At 43.6% G+C, this 25,342-nt stretch overlaps 2 long non-coding RNA genes across 2 annotated transcripts; one reads left to right on the top strand and one right to left on the bottom strand.

Annotated features, from left to right (window-relative positions):
- The first annotated feature begins 1,718 nt into the window (after window positions 1-1,718).
- LOC103546325 (uncharacterized) lies at window positions 1,719-16,092 on the top strand. The gene is made up of 4 exons (XR_543666.2): window positions 1,719-2,275; window positions 2,481-2,624; window positions 10,971-11,141; window positions 15,957-16,092. It is a non-coding gene; the product is annotated as an uncharacterized lncRNA (long non-coding RNA).
- Window positions 13,889-16,900, bottom strand: LOC139073928 (uncharacterized). Its single transcript, XR_011523118.1, has 3 exons — window positions 16,720-16,900; window positions 16,064-16,429; window positions 13,889-15,503 (listed from the first exon to the last, which is right to left on the bottom strand). It is a non-coding gene; the product is annotated as an uncharacterized lncRNA (long non-coding RNA).
- Window positions 16,901-25,342: the final 8,442 nt, after the last annotated feature.

Here is a 25,342-nt window from a genome sequence, read left to right as displayed (position 1 = left end):
CAGGGTGGCGGGTGTGTTACCTCGGGCTGGGGGGTCACAGATGAGCACCGCAATCGGTTCCCAGCCCAAAGAAAGATGCTTAATCTTTAAGGAGACGCCAACGTTGGGAGGGGGAGGGAAGTCAGTTACAGGAGGTTACCAGAGAAGCACAATAAAATGCAGATTTAAGTCCTTGCCTTTGGTGTTGATTAAGAGTTTTTAGAGAGAAGGTCATCGCCTTTCTTCTTCCTGGTACAGAGAGGGAGGCACCTTTTACAGATAGAGATTTACCTTACAAATGTAAACGTGTCCTAACAAAGGGCAAGTTCCATTCCTCAGAGCCTCCTTCCCTGTCCCAGTTTATCAAAAGCAATCAGCCTCAAATAATCCTGATGCCAAAGAGACATATCTTGGGGTGGCCAATTCCAGGTCCCCACAATGGATAGAAAAATAACATCAGTGTTGCTGAGCTTCAGGGCTGTTTATGGAGTGAGTGGTCCTGTGTTGTTGTTAGAAAATAACAACTAACATTTATTGCATTGTGCTAAAATTCTTATGGACATAATCTCATTTACTCCCCCAACAACTGTACAAGAAGCTCCTATTGTTGTCTTGATGTTGCAGAAGAGGAAGTTGAGGTAGAGGGAATCCGAATAACAAGTCCAAGGTCACACAACTAGTAATTGGCTGAGCTAGGATTCAAACCCAGAGACTCTGGCTCCACAACCCATGCATTTATGCCCCATGCTATGCTCCTCCTACCAGAAACTGGGGCCAGCCGCAATGAGGCACTAATTCCAACAGTTCTAAAGCCCTGTCCAGGGGCAGGAGGAGGGACATGACTATCCAGATGATCAAGGCATGAGCTTTAGAGTCAGGCAGTGCTCAGTTCACATCGAGCCTGGAGCGCTCCCCTGGGGGATGGCCCCCAGTTCAGTTTTGAGCCTCCTCTTTTCCACCCAAAACCAACTTTGGCTGTCACCTCCTTTCTGCCATTTGCCAGGACTGCAATGTGAACACCCAGAGGAACAAAGGTGCCACAACCCAGCTGGTCCTATATCCTGTGTCCAGCACTGATTCATCTTTTCTTCACCCAATGTCAACAGACCATACAACTCAGCACCTCCTCAGTTTCCACAGAAAGGATGCACCCACACTCGCCACAGGGGACAATGTAAACTTCCCTGCAGATTTCAGAGCAGAGCTGGGGAAGAGGACGACAGCCCACAACTCACAGAAAACAACCATTCCATTTTACTCTTCATTGCTTCCCTCCAGGCGGTCACTTGTTTATTTGTCACCCCACCCTCCACTCCAGCCTTTTTCCCCACACATCCCCGATCTGGGGTGGCAAGTGGTGGCTCAGAGAGGACTTCCCTCTTCTCCACGTCTTTTCTTCTCATGCTTCCTCACTCACCCCCTGGACACACACACGTTCCTCTTGGAGTCTTGCTGGGCTGAGCCACCACCTTTTCTTAGCCAGCAATCCTTGGGGTACCTACCTCCAGTCCAGGTGGTTTGTTAAATATTTATTTCAAGTAAGTGCTGCTCTCTCTCCCTGCTTGGAATCCTGGTTAATACATTAGCTCCCTCTACCAACCCCGTGCGCTGAAGCTCTTTAGAAAAAGGAAGAATGGAAATGTCTAGCCAGAGCTGTTGTGCCTGTCCTGGGGGGTGGGGTGGGTGGTTCAGCTGCTTTTGCCTGCGCTGGCCTTTCCCCTGCTCGCTCCCTTTCGAAAGGTCACTGGTTTCAAAGGTCTCAGCAAGTCTGCCCTGAGCTCCTATTCTTCCGTCTGTGAGTTTCTAGCTCCTCCTAACAGCAAGAGGAATCTGTCTCTGGTGAAGGCTGCCGAAGGCGGGGGCAAGAAGCTCTCAGAGAGCAACTACCTTGAAGAACCTTCCCTGAAGAACAAGCTCGTTCTCTCCCAAATTGGAAAATCCTCACAGGGTGCCAATTAGTCCAGAGGGCACTTGGAACTTAACCAGCCTAAAAGCTAACGACTCTTAAAGAGAAAGCGAGCAAGGAGCAAAGGCAACCTTCGGGGCCCCTTGGCAGCAGGCGGACAGCTTTTAAAGAAAAAGCACAGGGCAATAATGAGCTGTTACCCTGGTGGAACACTCTGGAATATAATGTTAAAATCTATCATCAATTCAAGTTAAACGCAGTCCTTTTTCCTCCAAAAGAGTACAGATTTCATTGCCAAGTTCTACACCCATCTCCTTTACCCTGGAAGTGAAATATCTATTCTGAAAAAGACGTAACATCAGAAACCTCCTGAAGTCCATACATAAATGGGTAATTGGACCTGCTGAAGGTTAATTATTTATTATCGTAATAGAATGGCCCAGGATGGTGACATGTTTCTTTTACTCTCATTGGCTTTGGGATACACTATATATATGTATCCATATATATCTATGATTCCTTTTGAGACAGATTTGCTATCTCTGTTAGGCTTTGCCTAAAACAACACTCAGCTTTATTTGTTTGCTTCCCGCAGGTGAACAGCAACTGACTGGAGTAGTCCAGAGGTATGCAGACCGGCAGGAGGAAGCTGGCTCACCCTGTGCAATCTCAAACTAGATGGCCGCCCCTCAGCTCGCTGGAGAGATGGCTGCGCAAGTACCTGAAGCTTCAGTCCAGGGTGAGTTAAGGGGAAAGAGGGGATCTTGCAGAAACTGGCCAGATCCATCACACGTGGTTGGCAGAGAGGAAGTGCGAGGGGAGATCTGGTCCAAAGAGAGTTCTGTACCCAAGGGACATCAAATTAAGCTACATCATTGATGATGCTGTTTAATTCTGGAGAGAGTCAACTGGGAATAGCTCTTTGCTTTTGAGTCTGTCCCTGATTTTTTTGTGTTCATTTTTTTAAATTGAAGTATAGTTAACACAATATTGTATTAGTTTCAGGTATACAACATAGTGACTCAACACTTATTTACATTGCAAAATGATCACCCTGATAAGACTAATAACCATCTCATCATACAAAGTTATTATAATCTTGTTGGCTATATTCCCTATGCTGTTCATTACCCCCTTGTGACTTATTTATTTTATGACCAGAAGTTTGTACCTCTTCTCTTTATCTGTTTTGCCCATCTCCCACCCTCTCCTCTCTAGCAACCACTAATTTGTTCTCTGTATTTATGTGTCTGTTTCTGTTTTGTTTTGTTTGTTCACTTGACTTGTTTTTTTTAGATTCCACATATAAGTGAAATCATAGGGTATTCTTTCTCTGTCTGGCTTATTTCACTTAGCATAATACCCTCCAGATCCATTCATGTTGTCACAAATGGGAGGATTTCATTTTTTTTATAGTGGCGCACTAGCCTATTGTGTGTGTATATGTATATACACCACATCTTCTGTATCCATTGACCTACCGATGGACACCTAGGTTGCTTCCATATCTTGGTTATTATAAATAATGCTGCAATGAACATAGGGGTGCAGATATCTTTTTGAATTAGTGTTTTCACTTTCTTCAGATAAATACCCAGAAGTGGTGTTGGTGTATTGTATGGTAGTTCTATTTTTAATTTTTTAAGGAAACTCCGTACTGTTTTCCATAAACAGTATGGTTTATGGTTGCACCATAAAAATTGGTTGCGTCAATTTGTATTCCCATCAGCAGTATATGAGGATTTCCTTTTCTCCACCTCCTCACCAACGCTTGTTATTTCTTGTCTTTTTGATAATTCTGACAGGTATGAGGTGATATCTCATTGTAGTTTTGATTTGCATTTCCCTGATGATTAGTGATGTTGAACATCTTTTCATGTGCTTCTTGGCCATTTGTATATCTTCTTTGGAAAAATGTTTATTCAAGTCCTCTGCCAGTGTTTTAATTGGATATTTTGTCTTTTTGATATTGAGTTGAATGAGTTCTTTAGGTATTTTGGATATCAATGCCTTATTGGATATATCATTTGCAAACATCTTCTCCCATTCAGTAGGTTGCCTTTATGTTTTGTTGATGGTTTTCTTTGCAGTGCAAAAGGTTTTTAGTTTGATGTAGTCCTATTTGTTTATTTTTGATTTTTTTGCCCTTGCTTGAGGAGCCATATCTAAAAAATATTTCTAAAACTGATGTAAAAGAGTTTACTACCTATGTTTTCTTCTAGGAGTTTTATGGTTTCAAGTCTTACATTTAAGTCTTTCATCCATTTTGAGTTTATTTTTGTATATGGTGTAAGAAAGTAGTCCGGTTTCATTCTTTTGCATGTGGCTGTCCAGTTTTCCCAACACTATTTATTGAAGAGACTGTCTTTTCCCCCATTGTGTATTCTTGCCTCCTTTGTCATAGATTAATTGACCATATAGGCATGGGTTTATTTCTGGGCTCTCTATTCTGTCCCATTGATCTATGTAGTCTGTTTTTGTGCCAATATCATACTGTTTTTTATTTTATTTATTTTTTTAAGATTTTTTTGAAATTTTATTTTTCCTTTTTCTCCCCAAAGCCCCCCGGTACATAGTTGTGTATTTTCAGTTGTGGGTCCTTCTAGTTGTGGCATGTGGGACGCCGCCTCAGCGTGGTTTGATGAGCAGTGCCATGTCCGTGCCCAGGATTCGAACCAGTGAAACCCTGGGCTATCTAAGCGGAGCGGGTGAACTTAACCACTCAGCCACGGGGCCGGCCCCAACACTGTTTTGATTACTATAGCTTTGTAGTACAGTTTGAAATAAGGGAGTTTGATGCCTCCAGCTTTGTTCTTCTTTCTGAAGATTGCTGAATCTAATTTTGACTGCTGACAAATTCTAATGGCAGGAAAAAGCAAGCACCAGGATTGCTTCTAAATAGCACAAGAAAATATTGCACTCTCTTCGCTGCACCAGAAATGACCACTTTTTCTGAGGAACCAAAAAGCATGATTCCCCACTCCTAACATATTTTAGATCTGAGCCCCAAAGTCTCTGTGTTTTCACCAGATTTGACTTACTATAACTAAAGTACATTCTAACACAACCTTCTTTTGACTTGGCATTTTGCTTCTCTTTTTCAGAGTGGTATTTTTATTTTAAAATATTTTCTCAGTGGTTTCTTTTGCCCAGCCCAGATGAAAACAGGATTTGACTTGAGCTTTAGCAAATTAAAACAGGTTATTCTTCTAGGAGCAGAGTTAAATGTGCTCCCAAAGAGATGCCAAATGCCACTGTATTTTTGATTGCAGTTCTCTCAAGAGAGCCTGTAAGTAGTTCTTGGAGTAGAAAGGGTAATCTGCGGAAACATAATAAACTGGGAGACGTTTACTGTGCACCAACTCCCTTCTTTTCCTTTACACTTGAGGCAACTAAATTGGAAGTTGAATGACATGAATCCTATAGCTTTACTTGGAATTTGCTGCGGCTGACACTACAGTTTTCTTTTTTGTTGTGATCAGGAGTGCTGATGAAGCCAAATCGAAGGACACAGTCTCAAAGTACATTTGAAATGCTTTTTCCCTTGGCAGTAATTCTTCACTTCTCTGGGCGTATGAAAAAGTGTGTAACAGTGCCATTCCCAGTTTCTAAAACCACCCTGTTATTAGAATTAGGTTTGGCTGTATGTGGTAGAAAACCCAAACCTCCAGTGACTTAAGATAGAAGGTTGTTTCTCTCCCATGTAAAGAGAGAGAAGTGATGGAGAAGTGGAATGATGGCTCCACTCTTCAAAGTTCTCAGCGACCCTGGCTTCTAAGTCATCTCCCCACCATGCCTATGATTTGGTCATTATGCTCATTGTCCCACATGGTAGCATCCACATTCTAGGCAGTTAAATGAAAAAAGGAGGAGAAAAAGAGGGCAAAAGGCACCCACTGGGGAAGTTTTCCAGTTGCAGCTGGGGGAACACCTCTGCTTCTATCCCATTGGCCAGAACTTAGTCACATGGTCACACTTAACTACAAGGGAGGCTGGGAAATGTAGTCCTTTTTTCTGGATGACTATATGCCCAGTTAAAAATTCTATTTCTATGCCATATACTCTAGGGTCTATGTTCTTAAAATTAATCAGTTTCTATCAATTTTTTCTTGAGAAGTTCGAAGTGCCTCTTGAGATTACTGTATAACAATATGAGATGGTGTAAAATCAGTATTAGAAATGCTCCACTTCATATGTCCATATGTTCATATATTCATAATTTTGCTTTTGGTAGTCCATACTAATTAAATAACTCTAAATACAGAAAAAGTCTTAAGCAGAACAATATATATCACATAGTTCTTTATAATCACCAAAAAATGGAATCAGAATGCCAAAATACGGGAGATTGATCAAATAAACTATGGAATATGTCCTTAATAAAATATTATGTATCTGTTAAAAATACATGTTTGTAAAGAGTCCTCAGTAACATAGAAAACTGCTTGGCCTGTTAAGTAAAAATATAGTACAGTTAAAACTAATGTAAAGAGATGCCCAGAAACTGATGATTGGATAAAGAAGATGTGGTATTTATACACAATGGAATACTACTCAGCCATAAAAAAAGACAAAATTGGCCCATTCACAGCAACGTGGATGGACCTCGAGGGTATTATGTTAAGCGAAATAAGCCAGAGAAAGACGAACTCTATATGACTCCACTCATAGGTGGAATTTAGTATATTGATAAGGAGATCTGATCGGTGGTTACCAGGGAAAACGGGGGGTGGGGGGAGGGCACAGAGGGGGAAGTGGTGTACCCACAACATGACTAACAAAAATGTACAACTGAAATCTCACAAGGTTGTAATCTATCATAACATTAATAAAAAAAGAAAAAAAAAGAAAAAAAAAAAACTAATGTAAAGAGAGAGGAAAAAAACCAACCAACCAACCAGCACTAGAAACCAAATGCCAATGGCTTTTTTGGTTAGTGAGACTTTTAATGAGTATTTTCCCTACATTTCTTTATTTTCCAATTTTCCTTACTATTACACTTATTTATTTTATTAGAAATAAAAATAAACCCTATTCTCTAGTTTCTTTAGGTACTTACCTTCTATGCATCTCATAGGGCTCAGTATAATCTTTCTTCCAATCTGAAAACTTTTCCTAATCATTCTGTCTCTCTGCCACATTACTGTTAATACCACTTGTAGTGGAAAGTCACCTGTTTTGACTTGCCAGCATCAGAGGACACCCTCTGCCATGGGAATCTTGGGGTCTGAAGTGGGCTAGACCTCCCCTCTCTCTGCTCCTGGGCAGATACGATGCAGTCCTGTCACCTGGGGACACCAACCAGGTGACATGAAGCATGGGACATGCTTTAAAACAATCCATTTTGGGGCCGGCCCCGTGGCTGAGTGGTTGGGTTCGTGCACTCTGCTTTGGTGGCCCTGGGTTTCGCCAGTTCGGATCCACGGTGTGGACATGGCACCGCTTGTTGGGCCATATTGAGGCAGCGTCCCACATAGCACAACGAGCAGGACCACAACTACCATGTGCAACTATGTACTGGGGGGCTTTGGGGAGGAAAAAGAAGACGAAGAAGAAGAAAAAAAGATTGGCAACAGATTTTGGCTCAGGTGCCAATCTTAAAAAAAAACCAACAATCCATTTTGCGGGGTGGAAGGCAGGTGAAATTAAGTTTGTTCACGGATTGACAATTGTTGAAATGGAGTGATAGGTACATAGTGGTTCATTATACTATTGTCCCTACTTTTGTATTTGAAATTTTCCTTAATATAATCTTTTTAAAATGATACCTAGGGTTTACTCCAGTTTCTGAAACTGGCTGGCTATGCAACTTCAACAGTTGATTTAATTAGGCATTAACAGCTGCAAACAAAGCAGTACATTTTAAGGCAGGAGGCGAATGTTAATTAGGTATCACTTGCATCATTTAGGGCTGTTTCAGTTGCAAGTGAAGGAAAATCTAACTCACAGTGGTTTTAGCAATTTTTGGACCTCATAAATGAAAAGTTGGAGAAGGCTTCTCCCTTCAGGTGGTATTTGATCCAGGGCTCAAACACGTCATGGTGCTGGGACTCTATTTCTCTCCATCACTTGGCTCTGCCTTTTGCCAAGTGAGCTCCATCCCCAGCTTTCATGAGGTGTCTCTCCAGGTTCCCATCTGCCGTGGTTCAAGCCCAGTGGAAAAAGAGGGTAGCAGCTGCTCTTGGTGCCCCAGAGGGATCTCTCTCCCCTGCCCCCAGCCCCAACGCACACACGCACGCACGCTGTACTGCATTCATCTTTGTATCCCGCCATCATCCAACACAGTCCTTGCACATGGAAGGGGTTCAACGAACGCTTCTAAAGCGTTCTTTGAATGGAAAGCTTTTTACCAGCGTACAACTACAGGGCCAGCCAGGCAGACTCGGAGGAGGAACTCTGCTACACCCTGGAGGGAACCGTCTTTCATTAGGCCTGTTTGCTGACTAATGTCTGTAATCCCATGGAGGATAATACCATTTGCAGGCTTCCCAAGAGATTAGCCTTTACCAAAAACAAAAACAAAACCAAAAAGGTCTTCTTTCTATGTAATGATTAACAACAATAGCAGCTAATGCTGGCCAGGGGTTTACTGTGCATGCCATTCATATGTAATCATCACAATAGCCCTATTATCATCCCCATTTCATGAATAGGGAGGTCAAGGCAGAGCCCAGTTAAGTCAATTGCCTAAGTCACCTGGCTAGTAGTGACCTGAGCTAGGATCGAATCCAGGTAATCTGGCTACAGAGCTGGGGTGTTTTTGGTGAGAAAGATTGGCCCTGAGCTAACATCTGTGCCAATCTTCCTCTATTTTGTATATGGGGACGCTGCCACAGCATGGCTTGATGAACAGTGTATAGGTCTGCACTTGGGATCAGAAGCTTGAACCTCAGGGCACCAAAGCAGAGTGCAAGAACTTAACCACTATGCCACTGGGCTGGCCCCTGAGCTGGTTCTTTTACCCTTCTGCTTCCTGGTCTTGGAAGTACTTCCAAGTACTCCTTCCTAAACATTGGTTTCAGGTTTCTTCTTCTCCAAGTCAGCCTTCTCTACCTGGCCATTGAGTGTTACGAGTTCCCATAGGACTCTCTAGGCCCTCCTGTCTTCTCACAGTCTAGACTCTCTCCCTGGGCAATTTCATCGAGGCCCTTGGGTTCAGTTGCCATCAGTATTAGGATTGCATTTCACTACATAGAACAGAAGAAGTGACTATACTAGCTTAACCAAATGAGTGAGACACAAATTCCTGATCTGGGGCTGGCACAGAGCTCCACAACGTCATCAACGTCCCAGGGACCTGCGACTGTTCCTCTCCACCATCCTCACATAGCTTTCATTCTCATGTTCTTTTTGCCTCATATGACAAGACAGATGCCCTGCCTCTGCCTCAAGTTCACGTTCTGGGCAGGAAGATGGGGGAAAGACAAAAATGCACCCAAGTCTAATCTATCCCTTTGTATAAAGTTTCCTGGAACTCTTATCCAGCAACTTCTGCTTACCTCTCATTGGTCAGAGCTGGCTATGTCTAGCAGCCAGCAAGTCAGGGAAGGTATCTTTAACTGGGCACATTGCACTCTGAATAATTTAAGACTCTGATGGAATTTAAAAAAAAGTATATATGTACACACACACACAATGAAATGTTATTCAGCCACGAGAAAGGAGGAAATACAGCCATTTGCAACAACATAGATGGACCTTGAGGGCATCATGATAAGTGAGATAAGTCAGACAGAGCAAGACAAATACTGTATGATATCACTTATATGTGGGATTTTAAAAAGGTGAACTGGTAGAAAGTGAGAGTAGAATGGTGGTTACCAGGTCTGGGGCGTGGGAGAATTGGGAGTTGTTATTCAAGGGTACAAACTTGCAAGTAGCACATAAATAATTTCTGGAGATCTAATGCACAGCATAGTGATTACAGTCAAGAGTACTGTATTATCAACTCCAAAGTTGCTAAGAGATTAGATCTTCATTGTTCTCACCACAAAAAAGAAATGATAATTACAATATGTGACATGATAGAAGTATTAGTGAATGTTGCAATATATAAATGTATCAAACCAACACTGTTGTATACCTTAAACTTACACAATGTTACATGTCAATCATATGTCAATCAAAAGAAAAAAAAAGAAGAGAATTGATATTGGGCAGGCAACTGACACCATTGATCCAAAATTTGTAATTCTAGCTCAGACCTCTGCACAAATTGACGTCGAGTTCAGTTTATGCTGGACTCCGTTCCCTACTGCGGTAGTGTTACTGAATAAAATCTGTCCTCACCACTTTAATTGTTTTTGGCTTTGTTTACCTTTGACACCATCTATTGTGAACACACATATTCTCTGCCCTTTCCTTGCAGGGTCTTTTTGATTTCCCAATGCCTTTTCTTTTCTTCAAGAGCTTAAGTCGGAAAGTCAAAAGCTAACTGTTTCTTTCTGTTTGCATTCCTGTTTTAATAACTCCAATTCTTCTCCAGGCATTTTAGTGTCCTTGTATGATTAGGTGAAGAATCATATACTCAGTAGGACAGAAAAGAAAATCACAAAGATTAATATTTCAAAATATTATCTTGCTGCAGATATAGAAAGCTTGTGGCAATAAATATAGAGAAACCAACAATGGCTGAATGACATAAACCATTATATACCAACTCATGGAATTACTATGAGTCAATACATAACCGTAAAAATACATAAATAACTGGAAAGGTTTTTTTGTTGCCATGTTTTACCTACTATTACTGGTTTATTATAAAGGATACAACTCAGGAACAGTCAAAGGAAAGAGACGCACAGGGCCAGGTCTGGAGCGAGGGGTGCAGAGCTCCTGTCCTCTCTGTGTGCACCACCCTCCCAGCATTGTGACATGTTCACCAATCTGAAACCTCTCAATGTGGAATCCTGTTGATTAGGGTTTTTATGGAGGTTTCATTACTTAGCCATAGGCCTTTGTCCATGAGTAGATAAAAAGCAAAATATAGGAGCTTTTATCATTGTTTAATTCTTCCACTACTGCTAGGAAAATAGCATGGGATCCAGCCCACCAAGCTGATTTGCTTTTACCTTTCTTGGACCAGGATGCTGGCCTTCCAAAGAGGATATTGTCTGTTTACCTTACAACTGCCAACAATAAACCAAGCCGCTCTTTGCTGGCCAGTTGAGAGCTGTTTATAAGGCACCGTCCAAGTGATGACAGAATCTGGCAGCTCCTCACACATCAGTCCAAGGTGAAAAGAAGCTCCCTGCTTGTAAGTACATCATCCTTGCATTGCAGAAGTAGCATGATCCTTTGTAACCATTTCCATTTCATTATGGAACTTTTCTGGGCATTGGCCTCCCCAATGAGTGTTTTTCTGACCTCACCCAAGACCTCACAGGCATTTTAGACTGAAGGCTGTTTTATGGCTTTCAGTCATAGGGGCAGTTTCAATTAAGGTCTGATAGCAAGCTAGTAATTACCCTGGAATGGGAATCTCGAGAGCCAAGTGTCAGTCGTCGGTGCTGGGAGGCACTCACAGACTTTCACAATAAGCCCCAGTGGATGCTCCACTTAGAGCTACGGCACAGAGAACTTGTTGATATCAGCTCTCCACACTCTAGACTGTTCGGGCTCAGGCCATCTTATTGGTTCTCGTTGAGCATGTCCAATTAAAACTGCTTGAAGGGTGGATTTCCATGCTTTCTATTTTATAGAAATTCCCTGGTCAGATACAATGTCCGTCTCCATAATCATTCAGGTAAAAGAGATGCAACCACTTCAGACATGAATTTTCATCTAAACTTTCACTTTAATCTCATCAATCCTTACGTTTCTAACGTAGACAGGGGAGGCATTCCCCAGTCAGACGTGATATCCATTCCCACAAAACATTCAGGTAAAGGAGACATAAAGCTTGTTTAAACCTTCCAATTTTCATCCAAACCTCCACCTTCATCCTATCAATCCTTGCATTTCCATTTCTCTCTGTCTTGTTGAAGCCGGCATCAGGGCTTCACCAATGAGTTTGGTACCACAGTGCATGGGGGTCTCACATCAAGGAGTCCCAGAAACTTTTCTTTTTCACTCCCGGATCATTTTACCCACTCAAGTACCTAAGGCACTGGGTCCTCAGCAAGGGGACAAGCCTAGGGACCCTAACATTTTGTCAGTCTTGCTAAAGAACAAAATTCAACTGAGTAAATTTTATTTTATTTTGAGGAAGATTAGCCATGAGCTAACATCTGCCACCAATCTTCCTCTTTTTGCTGAGGAAGACTGGCCCTGAGCTAACATCTGTGCCCATCTTCCTCTACTTGATATATGGGACACCTGCCACAGCATGGCTTGACAAGCGGTGCCATGTCCGTACCCGGGATCCGAACCCGCAAACCCCCGGCCACTGAAGCAGAGCGTGCGAACTTAACTGCTGCGCCACTGGGCCGGCCCCTGAGTAAATTCTAAAGATCTTATTGGCTTTATTCAGCAATTCATGAATTGAGCAGCATCCAATCCAGCAGATAGAAAGGACTTCTAAAGAGCTGTATAAGACAAGAGATTTTACAAGCACAAGGGAGCAGCAACAAGGAAGATACCGTGGGCAATTGCTGATTGGTTAAGGCAGCGTTCTTCCCACACATGGAGCAAAGGGAAGTCTTTGAGCTGGGTCAGGTAACCTATGCTGAGCAGCAAGTGCTGATTGGGTGACCTAGGCCCTCCTTTTCTGGGAGAGCCCAGGGTAGAAATTTAGTGAAGTTTTGGTTTGCTGACCTGGAGTTTAGCATGAGTGACTCCATCTCGGGCCGAATCTGGTTACTTTAACAGTCTTTATCTTGGTTAATCTGCCTAGCTATTGCCCCAGGCTATTCCAGGTTAGGTTTCTCATTGTAATCTTTGCCTGCCGGCTTTTTAAATTTAATAAAAAACTTCTCTTGAGCCGGCCGGCCGGTGGCCGAGTGGTTAAGTTCCCGCGCTCCGCTGCAGCAGCCCAGGGTTTCACTGGTTTGGATCCTGGGTGCGGACATGGCACCGCTCATCAAGCCATGCTGAGGCGGCATCCCACATGCCACAACTAGAAGCACCTGCAACTAAGATATATAACTATGTACCAGGGGGCCTTGGGGAGAAAAAGGAAAAATAAAATCTTTAAAAAAATAAAAATTTAAAAAAAATTTCTCAAAGCTGAAGTAAATAGACCAGACTTGTTTGGGGGCCCAACAGAGGGTCCCTTTAGTCTACCCAGCCTTCAATAGTGCTATATAGTTATTAGTGCTTAATAGTTACTAAGACCTCTGTTTCAATCCCATTAATGTCCAGTTTTATTTATCCTGTTTCTAAAGAGTTTCACCTTCTGGGATGAGTTCCTTGACCCTCCCCGCTGCCTCTCAGCATCCTCTTGTTAATTAACCTAATGTTTTTATTAGCATCTGCAAAACCCCTGAGAGGAAGCTGAGACAGCAAATTCAATAAAGCTTCTGAGATTATTGCTGGTTTTGCAGCAGTAAGGTTATGTAGGGTGCCTGTGCAAAAGGGGCCCCCCTAACCACAGCACTCACCACGGCCTGGGTAACAAGGATGTTCATCTGGTTGTCATAAAGTCAGTCCCACATGGCTTGCATATGGAGAATATCAGCTACTTCATGTGGGGTGTTCCTCTCGGCATTTATAGGGAGAGTCAGATAGTCCCTCTTCCCAGGGTAAACAGACCTTCCGGTGGATTACATCCAGTCCATCAGGCTGGCTGTTTCCTCGGGAATAACCTGGGATGTGTCTGGACCACGTACAGCCATCTGCGATTGTTCCACAGTGAGCCGTGTGTCCTATGTCAGCCCAAACATGCTCTTCTACTCTGCGGCATTCAAAACCAAAGACACTGCCCCTAGATTAGTCACTCTCACAATTCACTTCAGTAAAGGTTCTTCAAGAAGCTGATGATACCAATCCACAAATGCAACAGTGTTACCAAACCAGGTTTGTTTTTGCCCGCCACCAAGAAAGCCAAATGCTGAGACAACAAGATTGCAGCAGAGAGAGGGTTTACTCACAAGGCAGCCATGTGAGGAAGCGAGAGCATGAGCCTCAAATTCACTTCCCTGAAAATAGGGGCTCAGGGATATTTATGGGATGGGGGGGGCAAGGTGGTCTGAAATGTGGAGAGAGGTGATTGGAGGTGAGGAGAGATGAGGTAATTGATGATGTGCGCAAGCGTAGTCAGACTTCATGCCTCTTCATAGGACCCATGTTTACAAAATGATGGTGTTAGCATGATCTGAGGGTGGAGTTTTTAGCGTCTTGACATCAAAAGGTCGCTTATTGGACATCTCTGTGGGCCCAGTTGATGAGTTGGTGGTCTCAACCAGCTTGGAGTGGACAAGGAGTTCTAATTCCTGAAAAACAGCTCACACACTCATTACCTACCATGGTGACCCAGGCTCCAGGAAGATGTTCTCTATAGGAGCCTAGTGGGAGTCAGACAGCATATTGCCTAAGCAGCACAGTTAACAATGGGTGGGTGAAACAGCTAAAAGCTATAATCAGTAATTGCAAAAAGGAAAAAACTTTAATACCTAGATACTTAATCGTCAATGATTGTTTTCCGGTTTCAACAGCTCCTTCACACTGTACCTCCTGGTTTCAATAGTTTTTTGGTTTTGCCCTCCCTCAGCGAGGACCATCTTCTTGGTGACCAGGGGTATTAGGGGTACTCTCTGTTGTCTTGCTTAATCCTTCCTTTTGCAGGTGGCTTTGACACTAGTGGTTGAAGCTCAGACTGATCGAAATCTGAGTTTGGTTCAGCATCAAGATCTGACCTAGCACTCTTTTAATTTATTTTAGCTATTATAGATACCAATAACCAAGGGACTGTATATTTTGCTTTTTTCTTATTTGTTTGTATTTCTTATACATCCAATGAACCAACTCCCTGGGAAGTGGATCCAACTCTACATTCCCTTGGTAACTTTTACCTTTAGTAACTTATTGCAGCACAGCTGCTGCACCACCCTATGAGTGGCCACGTGGCCACCCAGGAATGAAAGGTTTCTCATCCTGCATCCTTTAATTCTTTCTCTTCCCGAACCACCTGTTTCAGTGGGCACGGGCTGTTTTAGCGAATCCCACATTTTCTAACACCAAAAGCGCTGTTTTTACTCACAATACTTCTGATACCAAATGTGTGGAGGCTTTCCACACAACAGCCAATTCTCTGATTCTTTGACATCAACTAGGCATCCTACAATTCAATTCCATTCTGACACTAACTATCCAGAGTTAGCATCAGACTCCACAGGGTTAAGGGCTCAGTCCCATAAGACTGCCCTCACTTCAGACACCAGTTGCAAACAGGGTGGACAGGATCTGACTTGGCTACAAATTTGGGGGTTCCCACAGTCCCCTCTCCAAGACTCGATAATTCACTAGAATGACTCAAAGAACTCAGGAAAGTGCTTTACTTACTGTGACTATTATTATTATAAAGGATACAACTCAGGAACAGTGGAAGAGATGCATAGGGCAAGGTATGGGAGGAGGAATGTGGAGCTCCCATGCCCTCTCCTGGAACATCACCCTCCCAGAATCTTGATGTATTCACCAATCCAGAAGCTCCAATCACCAGAAACTTTTATAGGAAATACTATTAAGTAGAAAAAAAGAGGGTAGGGCAAAATATATAAACACACAATGATTAAAAACCATATAAAATTAAATTTCCATGGGGATCAAAATTGGAAAAGCTTATACTTAATATCTCTAAACCTATTTCCTCATAAATAAAATAGGATAGTTTTCAAGGTGTCCATTTCATGGGGTTGATGTGAAAAATAAATGAGATGAGGCATGTAAATGCTCAGCCCAGCATTTTAGACACGGCAAGTGCTCAATAAATGTTAATTGTTAGTATGGTATTAAGAAATGCAAATTGTTATAAGATGATGAGGTAGGAAGGGCAATTCTGTGTGTGTGTAAAATTGTTTTAAGATCAAATATTTTTTTAAGAAAAAAAATCATATGAAAACTTTTTTAGATTAGTAAAAAACCAAAAGTGTCTGTTGATGAACTGATCAGAGTTCTATGTATCTCCAACAAGACCTGACACATCGAGAAACTCCTCATCAAGACCCTGATGAGATAATGGAAAAAATGAAACCCAAGCTTGGATCCAAGTTGGACAATACAACTGTCTAACAGACATACCTCTTTAGATGATACAATGAATGTGCACCCAGCAAGAGACCATCTAAGGTCTCAAAGTGATGTGAGAGATGGGTGAAAGGATGGGTGAACCATTCTTCACCAAGGCAGCCCCATCGATGTCCGGGACGGATTGCATGGCGAAGGGAAGTCCGACATCACCCAAGTCCCAAATGAAACTGGAAGCATAAACTGGAAATGTATTTTTCCACTTCTTAGGTAGGCTACAGGCTCCCTATGTGATGTTCACAATTTAGTTCAGTTCGACAAACATTTACCAAGTGTTCTTTATGTGTTAGGCCTTGGGTCAAGTACTTGGGATGTAAAGATGAGCAGGACACACTCTGTTCCCTTGAAGAGCTCTATAACCTGGCGGGGAAAACAGGTGAAAAAACAGATAATGATGATTTGAGGGAGTCAGTCCTGTCAGAGACTGCACCAAGTGTGCTGTGAGCACAGAGAGCTTTCATAATCCGGGGACGAGGTCAGGGTTGGGGTGCAGTCACAGAAGACCCATCTGGGCAGTTGAAGTGGCCCAAGTTATAAGACAAATCCATTTTAAGACAGAGAAGGCTCTTAGTTTTGGCACATTCAATCTACAACCTTCTCAGTTATCTACACTACAGCATAGATAGGGACCTCCATAACGTCCCACTAACCTTCCAACAGACAGCTCTAAGTCAGCGGCACACTTCCTTGTGAGAAATGCCATTCTTCTTGGCATAACTGAAGACACTGTTCCCAAGAATTCTGCTACAGTGAGCCACATCTGCCAAGAGAGTTGGAAAGAGAGCAGCACAAATGAAAAGGCCAAGTTTTTAAAAATAAGGAAATGTGGCTAATTTTCATGAACAGATAAGGCAAAAAGTGGGTATCATCATTGACTGTGGAAATCCCAGTCACAGCAAATGAGGTAGGTAGCTGCCTGCAATAGAGCAAACTCATGTAGACCAAGCCTGCAGCTCAGCGGCTGCACTTCACAATGTGGAGGAGGCGCACTGTGTTGGTTCCCCCATTCCCACCATGGAATGCCAATCAGCCAGCCAACCACTGCATAACTGAAGGCCTACGATGTACCAGGGACACAGGACATAATCACAAGGAGACTGAGGATTACAAAGTGCAGGTAGAGTGCTATGAGAGTGAGTAAGGGGGTTCTAACCTAGTCTGGGGGAGCAGAAAAGACTTCCAGGAGGGGGCCATGTTTTTGCTGAGACCTGAAAGATAACCAAGAAAGTAGCTCGGTGGGGAGGGGCAGGAGGGACTTGACGAAAAGTGCAGTGTTGGGTGTTGAAGAGTGGCACGGGGAAATGCTGCTTCCCTCTTTCTGGTTTTAAGTCTTCCCTAAAGACTCTTGCCCTCTTGCCCCCCTTTATTCCTCACCAGTGAGGAAGGGTGAGCTATCTGATGAGTATCTGTTTTATGTCAGCCTATATGGATGCTGTTTTCTAGGACTGCCTGGCAGCACTCCCCTGGGCCCTACTACTTGTGGTGAACCTCTACTCCCCACACTGGAGCCAATGTTGTAGCTGGACCAGCCCTTGTGGCTCTTACTATGATTACAAGATGCACCTCACAACAACCAACAGGGAACTTTGAGAAAACAAGGCTTATTACTCACAAGCCCTGGAGGGTACACGGCATGCCCGAAAGCCACACACCGAGGTCATGGGTAAGGAGAGAGCACAGACCTTGGGTTCTGCCTTTACTGGGGTGGAGAGTGGGGTGCCAAGGGTTTCATGGGTTCTCTCTTTATGGGTGAATTTAAAACATAAGAGCAGGAATTAAAGCACAGGAAGGGAATCAGGGTCACTCAAGTGGTCAGTTATCTAGGTCACTCAGGGCTTTCTAAAAGGGGAAATCCATGGCTGGGGCTGCCTGGCTCATCTGGTTGTGTAGCTGGCAATATGTTTATTTGAGATGGATGTCTGTGAAATGGCAACCAAAAGCTTAGTGTCAGGCACTTACATTACAACAAAAAAAGCTAATTGTCAGGCACTTACACTACAGCATCATTCAAAGTTTAGCGCAGGAATTAGAAAGCACTGTAGATATTTTGGGTAGGAAAGAACTTACCAAGTATCAGTGCTTACAACATCGCTGGAAAGAGCAGAAGGAGGGGAGAGCTGGCTCTGGGATAAGGCCTCCAGGGGTGACTCCGAGAACATGGGAAAACTGGCCCGCTGTGGAACGACTACCTCTGACCCTCTGCTGGAACTGCTGATTTAACATAGACCTCCATAGTCGCCAGTCAGGGACCAGGAGAACTCCGACAAGAAGCTGCCACCACAGCCGCCTCTTCATAGCAGGAAAAATGGGTGCTGGAATGTTGCTGCAGAAAAACCACGTTTCCACAACCTGGCTTCCAGCAAAGGAAAAAAAAGGGCCGCCATCTAATTTCCACCTTATTTACAACCAGAACCTTAGCTACAAAGGAGTCTGTGAGTATAGCTTTTGGCTTTCTGACCTCTACAGCTGGGAAGGTGCCTACAAGGGTGGGCTGGAGGTTGAGAGCTAACCCACAGTACTCATCACAGTGGGGCACAGAGGCTGGTCTACATTTCTTGACTGGGTAGAGCCAATCTAGCATAGGTCTTCGTTTGGGGGACTTGGTTTTTCTTTTTCCATCTCTGCCGGGATGAGTGTGTTACTGAGCAAGGGCTCGCCACCTGACGTGCATGAAGAGCCAATTATTACAGCATCAGCCTTTGGGAGAAGAAAAGCAGCCTCACTGCGAGATCAAACTGTAAGGAGACAGGAGGCATGTGCTCTCAGATCTGTCTCCTCCATTCAGGATTTGGGGTGAGATTTAAGAGTCTAGGGAAAACAGTCTGGAAAACTGGCTGGCATGCGGAGATGCTGGTGGGGCAGGTTTTGACTGCAGGGCTTAAGTATTTATAGTAAGGTTTTAAACATTTATGGTAAGGTGGGGAAGGGGATTTAACACCAAATCTTCCTGGACAACAGACCCCTGGCCTCTGATGAGAGTCCGACTTTCTGGTCATGTCCCGGTCCTTTGATTCCATGGGGAGAATCCTTGATTCCACGGTCATTTCAGGTCAAGATTTCCTCTTCTGTGCGTGCTTTGGCTACATGACTTTGCAAATTTTCTGAAAAACAATTCTTAGTCACTCTGTTGATAACGGATGGGGTCAGTTCTAACTGGTCGTGGTGGGCCCATGGTTATAAGTGGGAGGCAGTGTGGGCCCTACACACTCCACTTTTCCCTTAGATGGGCTGGTCCAAGGTCAAGACTGGGGATTGGGAGTTAGCAAGTGCATTTTGACTCAAACTCTAAGCTATGTCCTCTCACATATTTTACTTTTCTTATCTGCACTTTTTTGTGTTGTTTTCAATTGTTTCAGAACTTGAGTAAGGAAGAAGGGTACAATTTACAGGGTCCTCTCAAAGAACCCTACTTCTAATATGGCTGCAGTGAAAAGAGCTAGGGGTGGAGAGACACCAAATGAGACTGTAGAGGGGCCTGATTCTATTAAGTCTTCTGGGTCTAGTTAAGGATTTTGGACTTGAACCTAAGGCCATGCGGAAGCCCATTCTCCTACCACAGGAATGTGGGGAGAGAGGAGAGCCTGAAAGGCCACACATCACCATGCTTTCTCATTTGACCCTGCTCCTGACGAGAAGAGTGCTGAGGTGCAGAAAGACAGAGGGAAGAATGAGAAAAGTGAGTGCTGACCCTCCATGGTAGAAGTTTCTAAATGGCTCCTGATGATGTCCACTGTCCACCTCCTGGTATTCATGGCCTGTGTCATCTCCTCCACCTGAATGTGGGTGGCACCTATTGACCTGCTTCTAAAGAATATAACAGGCAAAAGTGATGGGATAACACTTATGAGATTAGGTTGTAAAAGACGGTGGGCTCTATCTCGCTCCTGCTCCCTCTCTGACTCTTCTCTCCTGCTTGCCCTGATGAAGCAAGCTGCCACATTGTGAGCCGCCCTGTGGAAAGGCTCACATGGCAAGTAAATGAAGAAGGCCCTCAGTCCAACAGCCCATGAGGAACTGAGTCTTGCCAACAACCTGATGAGTGAGCTTGGAAGCAGGTCCTTCCCCAGTTGAGCCTTGAGATGACTGCAGACTTTGTCAACACCTTGATGGCAGCCTTGGGAGAGACCCTCAAGTCGAGGACCCAGGTAAGCCATACCCAGATTCCTTACCTACAGAAACGTCACATAATAGATGTTCTAAGTCACTACGTATATTTCTGGGTAATTTATTATGCAGCAATAGGTAAGGTAACTAGCACACCCATCAGATAAGGAGTCCTTAGGTCTCTCTGGACTTTCCTTCTTACCAGAGTGGTTGGTCCCTCCTGCAGTAGGGGAACACAAAAAAATCTGAGTGCCTCTGCCGTTAGTGGGCCACAGGGAATAAGTTCCCAGTACATATTGCCCACGATCCCAGCATCCAGCTCCCTGTGGGCAGCTGAAAGACTACACAGTCCATGAGGATCCCAACATCCAATCTTCCTGAATAAGAACTAAGTGGACAAGCTGAAAAATAACCAGATGCACAGGATGGGGAATCAGATGATCCCATAACTCCCTTCATTCAAAGATACGGATGCATAAAAAAGCAAACACACGAACACGAAAAAAACCAAACCAACTGAACCTCAACTAAAATGGAGGAAGTTAACATGAAATATAAATGATAAACGAGGAGCATTCCTTGGAGGGTTGGTAGGAAACTCGAAATACTTTGCTCCTTGTCAAAGAAATTAAGCAAATACAGAGGCCATGAAATAAGAAATTAAAAAGCAGATGAGAAGACAACAGTAACAAGGTGAAACAGCAGCTGGCATAGATAGGGAAAATAAATTAAGGATAAACAGAAAATAAAAGCACTTTAGAAACATCAAAGTGTAGATTTGACATTACCAAAAATTGAAGTAGCGATATTCATGGCAGTCTTGACTAAAAGTACCTGAAATGAAAACTAAAGGACAATAAAGTGGGAAAAAGAACTTGAAACAATATTTCAACACACTGGGCAACATTGCTGAACGAGAGATCTGAACCTGTGGATCAAACGCTCACTAAATGTCAAGCAAAGTGAATTAAAAACTATAAGCATTAACATAACCATCTGAAGTTACCAATTTACAAGATTAAACAAAGATGTGTACAGCATCCTGATATTAAAATTAACTGATTGTTTATAAAAGTAAAAAAAAAAAAAGTCCAGTCGGTTTCAAATTTCCCAGCAACGTTAGATGCCAATAATAAGGGAAAGATGCGACTCAAGAGTTCTATGTCTGATCAAGTTGCTGTTCACATGTATTGGCAAGAGAAAGACATAATTAAATATGCAGATTCCAGTTGAGGAAAACTTTGAATCTATTAAGAAATAACGAAATCTGAGTAATTGAGTCAGTCAGGATTTAATCAAAGAAGCAGAAGTGAGCGTGCACATGCATGTGTGGGTTGTAGTGATTTGACCTGTGCAGTGTGGGAGCTGAACAGGGAACCTTCCTAAGGCTGTTGTCTTCAAGCCTGATGTTTGAAATGGACAGACACAGGGCAAGCTGTCAGGAAGGGACATCAGATATAGAGTAGAGCAGTGCAAGAACAATCTGAATCCCACAACATGAGATGGAGTCATGAGGACAGTACCTGGGACAGAAACTCATGCCAGAAGTTGGGTCCTTCACCACAGAGCTAAGCACACTCACCCAGCCAAGGAGGCAGAGAAGCTCCAGGAGGATGCAAGGGAAGCTGGAGCCCAGCCAGCAGAGAAATGACAACATGTTTGAGCTAAAAATGGCTGCTGCCTCATTTCCACCCTCCAAATCTCTACCACAGTCTCTAATCTTGTGAGCCATTCTAATAAAAAGCATACAGGAAAGGTAAATCTGGAAAGTGTAATTCAGCCTAGGCAACTTGAAACATTACAAAGACACCACAGTGCATCCCTTATCGACTTGGCACCTACACATGTTGCCTTAAACCACGGTTAATCTCCAAAGAAAGACCGTACTAGGGACCAGCCTGGTGCCACAGCGGTTAAGTGCGCATGTTCTGCTTTGGTGGCCCGGGGTTCGCCAGTTCAGATCCTAGCTGTGGACATGGCACCGCTTGGCAAGCCATGCTGTGGTAGGCGTCCCACATATAAAGTAGAGGAAGATGGGCACGGATGTTAGCTCAGGGCCAGTCTTCCTCAGCAAAAAGAGGAGGATTGGAGGCAGCTGTTAGCTCAGGGCTAATCTTCCTCAAAAAAAAAAAGTACCAAAATCATGCTTAATGACACAACTATCCCTCTTACAACCAAAAACACTAACCTTTTCCCTGGAAGAGCACTGGAGCTCTTTTCTTTGTCTTTGGATAATGTTCATTATTTTCCTGCTGATTCATACTCAGTTTTGGACATCTTGTAACTTAAATACTTACATATAAAGTTATTTATTATGAACACATAAGTTAGATGATAAAGGTATGAGAGGAGATTAAAAAATTGATTAATATTTATTAAAATATATTCACATCAAAATAAGGAAGAAATACTCATAACTATTATAGTTCTCATTTCTCAACTGGTCACAAGGTCACAGCTAGTATTTATGACTACTGTCAACTGCTATCTATTCCGTATTTTTTTGCTCCCAGCAAGCACCTCAGGTGGTCATAGTTCCTTGCCTGGTGGAATGACCCAAACCTTTTGTGAAGGGTCTGGGCCATCAGCAGTCTAGATTGGGTTGTTGTAGTTTTCCATTGACCTTAATCAGAGGATATGGGAGTGCTAAGGGATGCCCCAAAGGATCTCCTGCATTCTCCCTCCTTACCCCAATTGTGTAGTAGCAACCTAACTTCTCTTCGATAGTCAGGATCCATCACCCCAGCCAGTACTGTGCCTGCAGATTCAGTGCCCAAATAGGCCAGATGGCAGCTTCAAGTTCCAGTTCAATGGAATCTTTGCTGTGTCTCCTGGTGAAAGCATTTCTCCCTTTGTAACTAAGACCTCTAGATCAGCAGAGGCTAAAGTTGAAGGGATGGGAAGCAGAAATTTGACTATTGGATCACTAGGGTTAATAGCGAGACGAGTGATTTTCATTTTTATCTCTTGATTCCTGGACTCCTGAATCCAGGATATGGGAGAAACATGGATGCCGATTTAGATCATATACCACATACTGGAGGACATTGCCCCAGCCCTGCAAGGGGTCACCACCTGGTTGGCACTGTAAATGAATCCTCAACAAGCCAATCAACCATCTGTCAAGGCAGTTGCTTCGAGATGATGGGGAACATGGTAAGACCAGTGAATTCCAAGAGCCTGAACCCACTGCTGCATTTCACTTGCTGTGAAGACTATCATGGTGGATGAGGCCTTCTGTAAGGCCACAGATGGCAGTTTTGGCAGAAGTATTGTGGGCAGAGAAGGCAAATCTATTTCCAGAGGAAGTGTCAACTCCAGTAAGAACAACTTGCTGCCTCTTCTATAATGAAAGTGGTCCAATGTAATCAACCTAACACTGGGTAGCTGGCTGATCCCCTCAAGCAATGGTGCCATATGAGGGGCTCGGTGTTGTCTCTTCTGCTGGAAGAATGAACACTCAGCAGTGGCTGTAGCCAGGTCAGTCTTAGTGAGTGCAAGTCCATGTTGCTGAGCCCGTGAATAACCTCTATCGCTGTCACCATGGGTACTGTGTTCATGAGTCCACAGGAGTGGCTGGGAAAGGCTACCTGATGTTTACAGGATGGGCCATCCTATCCACTTGATTATCAAAATCTTCCTCTACTCTGGTGAACATTCACTTGGAACAAAAATATCTTCATACTCTGACGTCTGGAGGTCTCTCCTCATACCTCTTGCTCAGACCTCCTTTCGATTTTCCAATCCCTTTCCTTTCAAGTCCAACTACCCAGCCAAACCACGATTTGGTGCACTCATTCTTCTAGCCATCTCTCCTTTCAGGCGAAATGAACAAACAGGTGACTTGCTCCAAGTTCTGTCCACTGGGAGGATCTCCCTTCACCACCACCTTTCAGGGCTGTCTCAGAGTGGGCTCTAGAGCTGTCGCTGTCCACTTTCAGGTGATGCATACAGATCACGCAGGACTGTCTGTAAACCAAGTCCAAGACTTTTCTTCCTTAGTCGACTGATCACAGGAAACTCCCCATGAAGGCATGGGTATCAGTTGAGAGAGGATGTAGTCTAGCAAGAATAGGGGCCATGGGCAAGTCTGGGAATTGATTATAAGACCTCAGGGTAACAGATGATTAACATCCTCAGGCAGGGATGGAAGGGCTGCTTCTAGTGGCAAAAAAGGTTTGAGGTCCTTAGCTTCCTTGGAATCTGCGCATATGACCCATCCTAATGTTCAGACTCGCATTCCTTCCCCACCAATGCCCTAACTACTAACAAAAGAGACCCTGTGAGGTTAGGAATTCAATTTGTGTTGTAACCAAATGCCAGGAGGACTCATAAAACTCAGTAACTAGTTATTTTCATAGCTAAAATTTTTTCCAGCAAAGGATACCCAGCAAAAGCATCAGGAGAATGATAGGCATTGGTGGAGTCCAGGGAGATGCAGCACAGGCCTCTCATCTTCTTCCTTGTCCAAGGGCACACGCAGAGGAATGCTCTCTTTCCAACAGCAAACCATAGGGAAAGTGTGGAGAGCTTCTGCCCGGGGAAGCTCATCTGTCTCAGATCAGAAGGGGCTGGTTATGTAGGCATAACTTGCTATTAAGTATTATGCCATATTTTGCAGGAATAGACTTAGGTTTGGTTTTTAATATCTCAGCTCCACAACTACAGGAGGTGGTGTTTCTTTCAGGGCCATCATAGAAGCTATCAGGTCCCTTATGCAGACCCTGAGCCCCGAATTAAAACTTAAAAGTCCTGGGGCCAGCCCTGGTGGCCTAGTGGTTAACTTTGGCATGCTCTGCTTCAGTGGTCTGGGTTGAGTCCCTGGGTGTGGACCTACATTACTCGTCTGTCAGTGGCCATGTTGTGGTGGTGGCTCACATACAAAAAGAGGAAGATTGGCAGTGGATGTTAGCTCAGGGTGAATCTTCGTCAGCAAAAAACCCTCCAAAATTCAAAAAAATCCCTTACAAGTCCTGAATTCATTTTAATTTTAGTTATTTAAATAACAATTCTTTGTTTTTTTTTATTGCTGGAAAAGTTTCACCCAGAGCTAACATCCACTGCCAATCTTCCTTTTTTTTTTTCCTCCCCAAAGCCCCAGTGCACAGTTGTATATTCTAGTTGTAGGTCCCTCTAGTTCTTCTGTGTGAGACGCCACAGCACGGCCAC

The sequence above is a fragment of the Equus przewalskii genome, chromosome 10 (genome assembly GCF_037783145.1).
Source record: "Equus przewalskii isolate Varuska chromosome 10, EquPr2, whole genome shotgun sequence".
NCBI classification, from domain to species: domain Eukaryota; kingdom Metazoa; phylum Chordata; class Mammalia; order Perissodactyla; family Equidae; genus Equus; species Equus przewalskii.
Note: the sequence above shows the minus strand (reverse complement) of the source record. Positions and strands in the feature narration are given on the sequence as shown.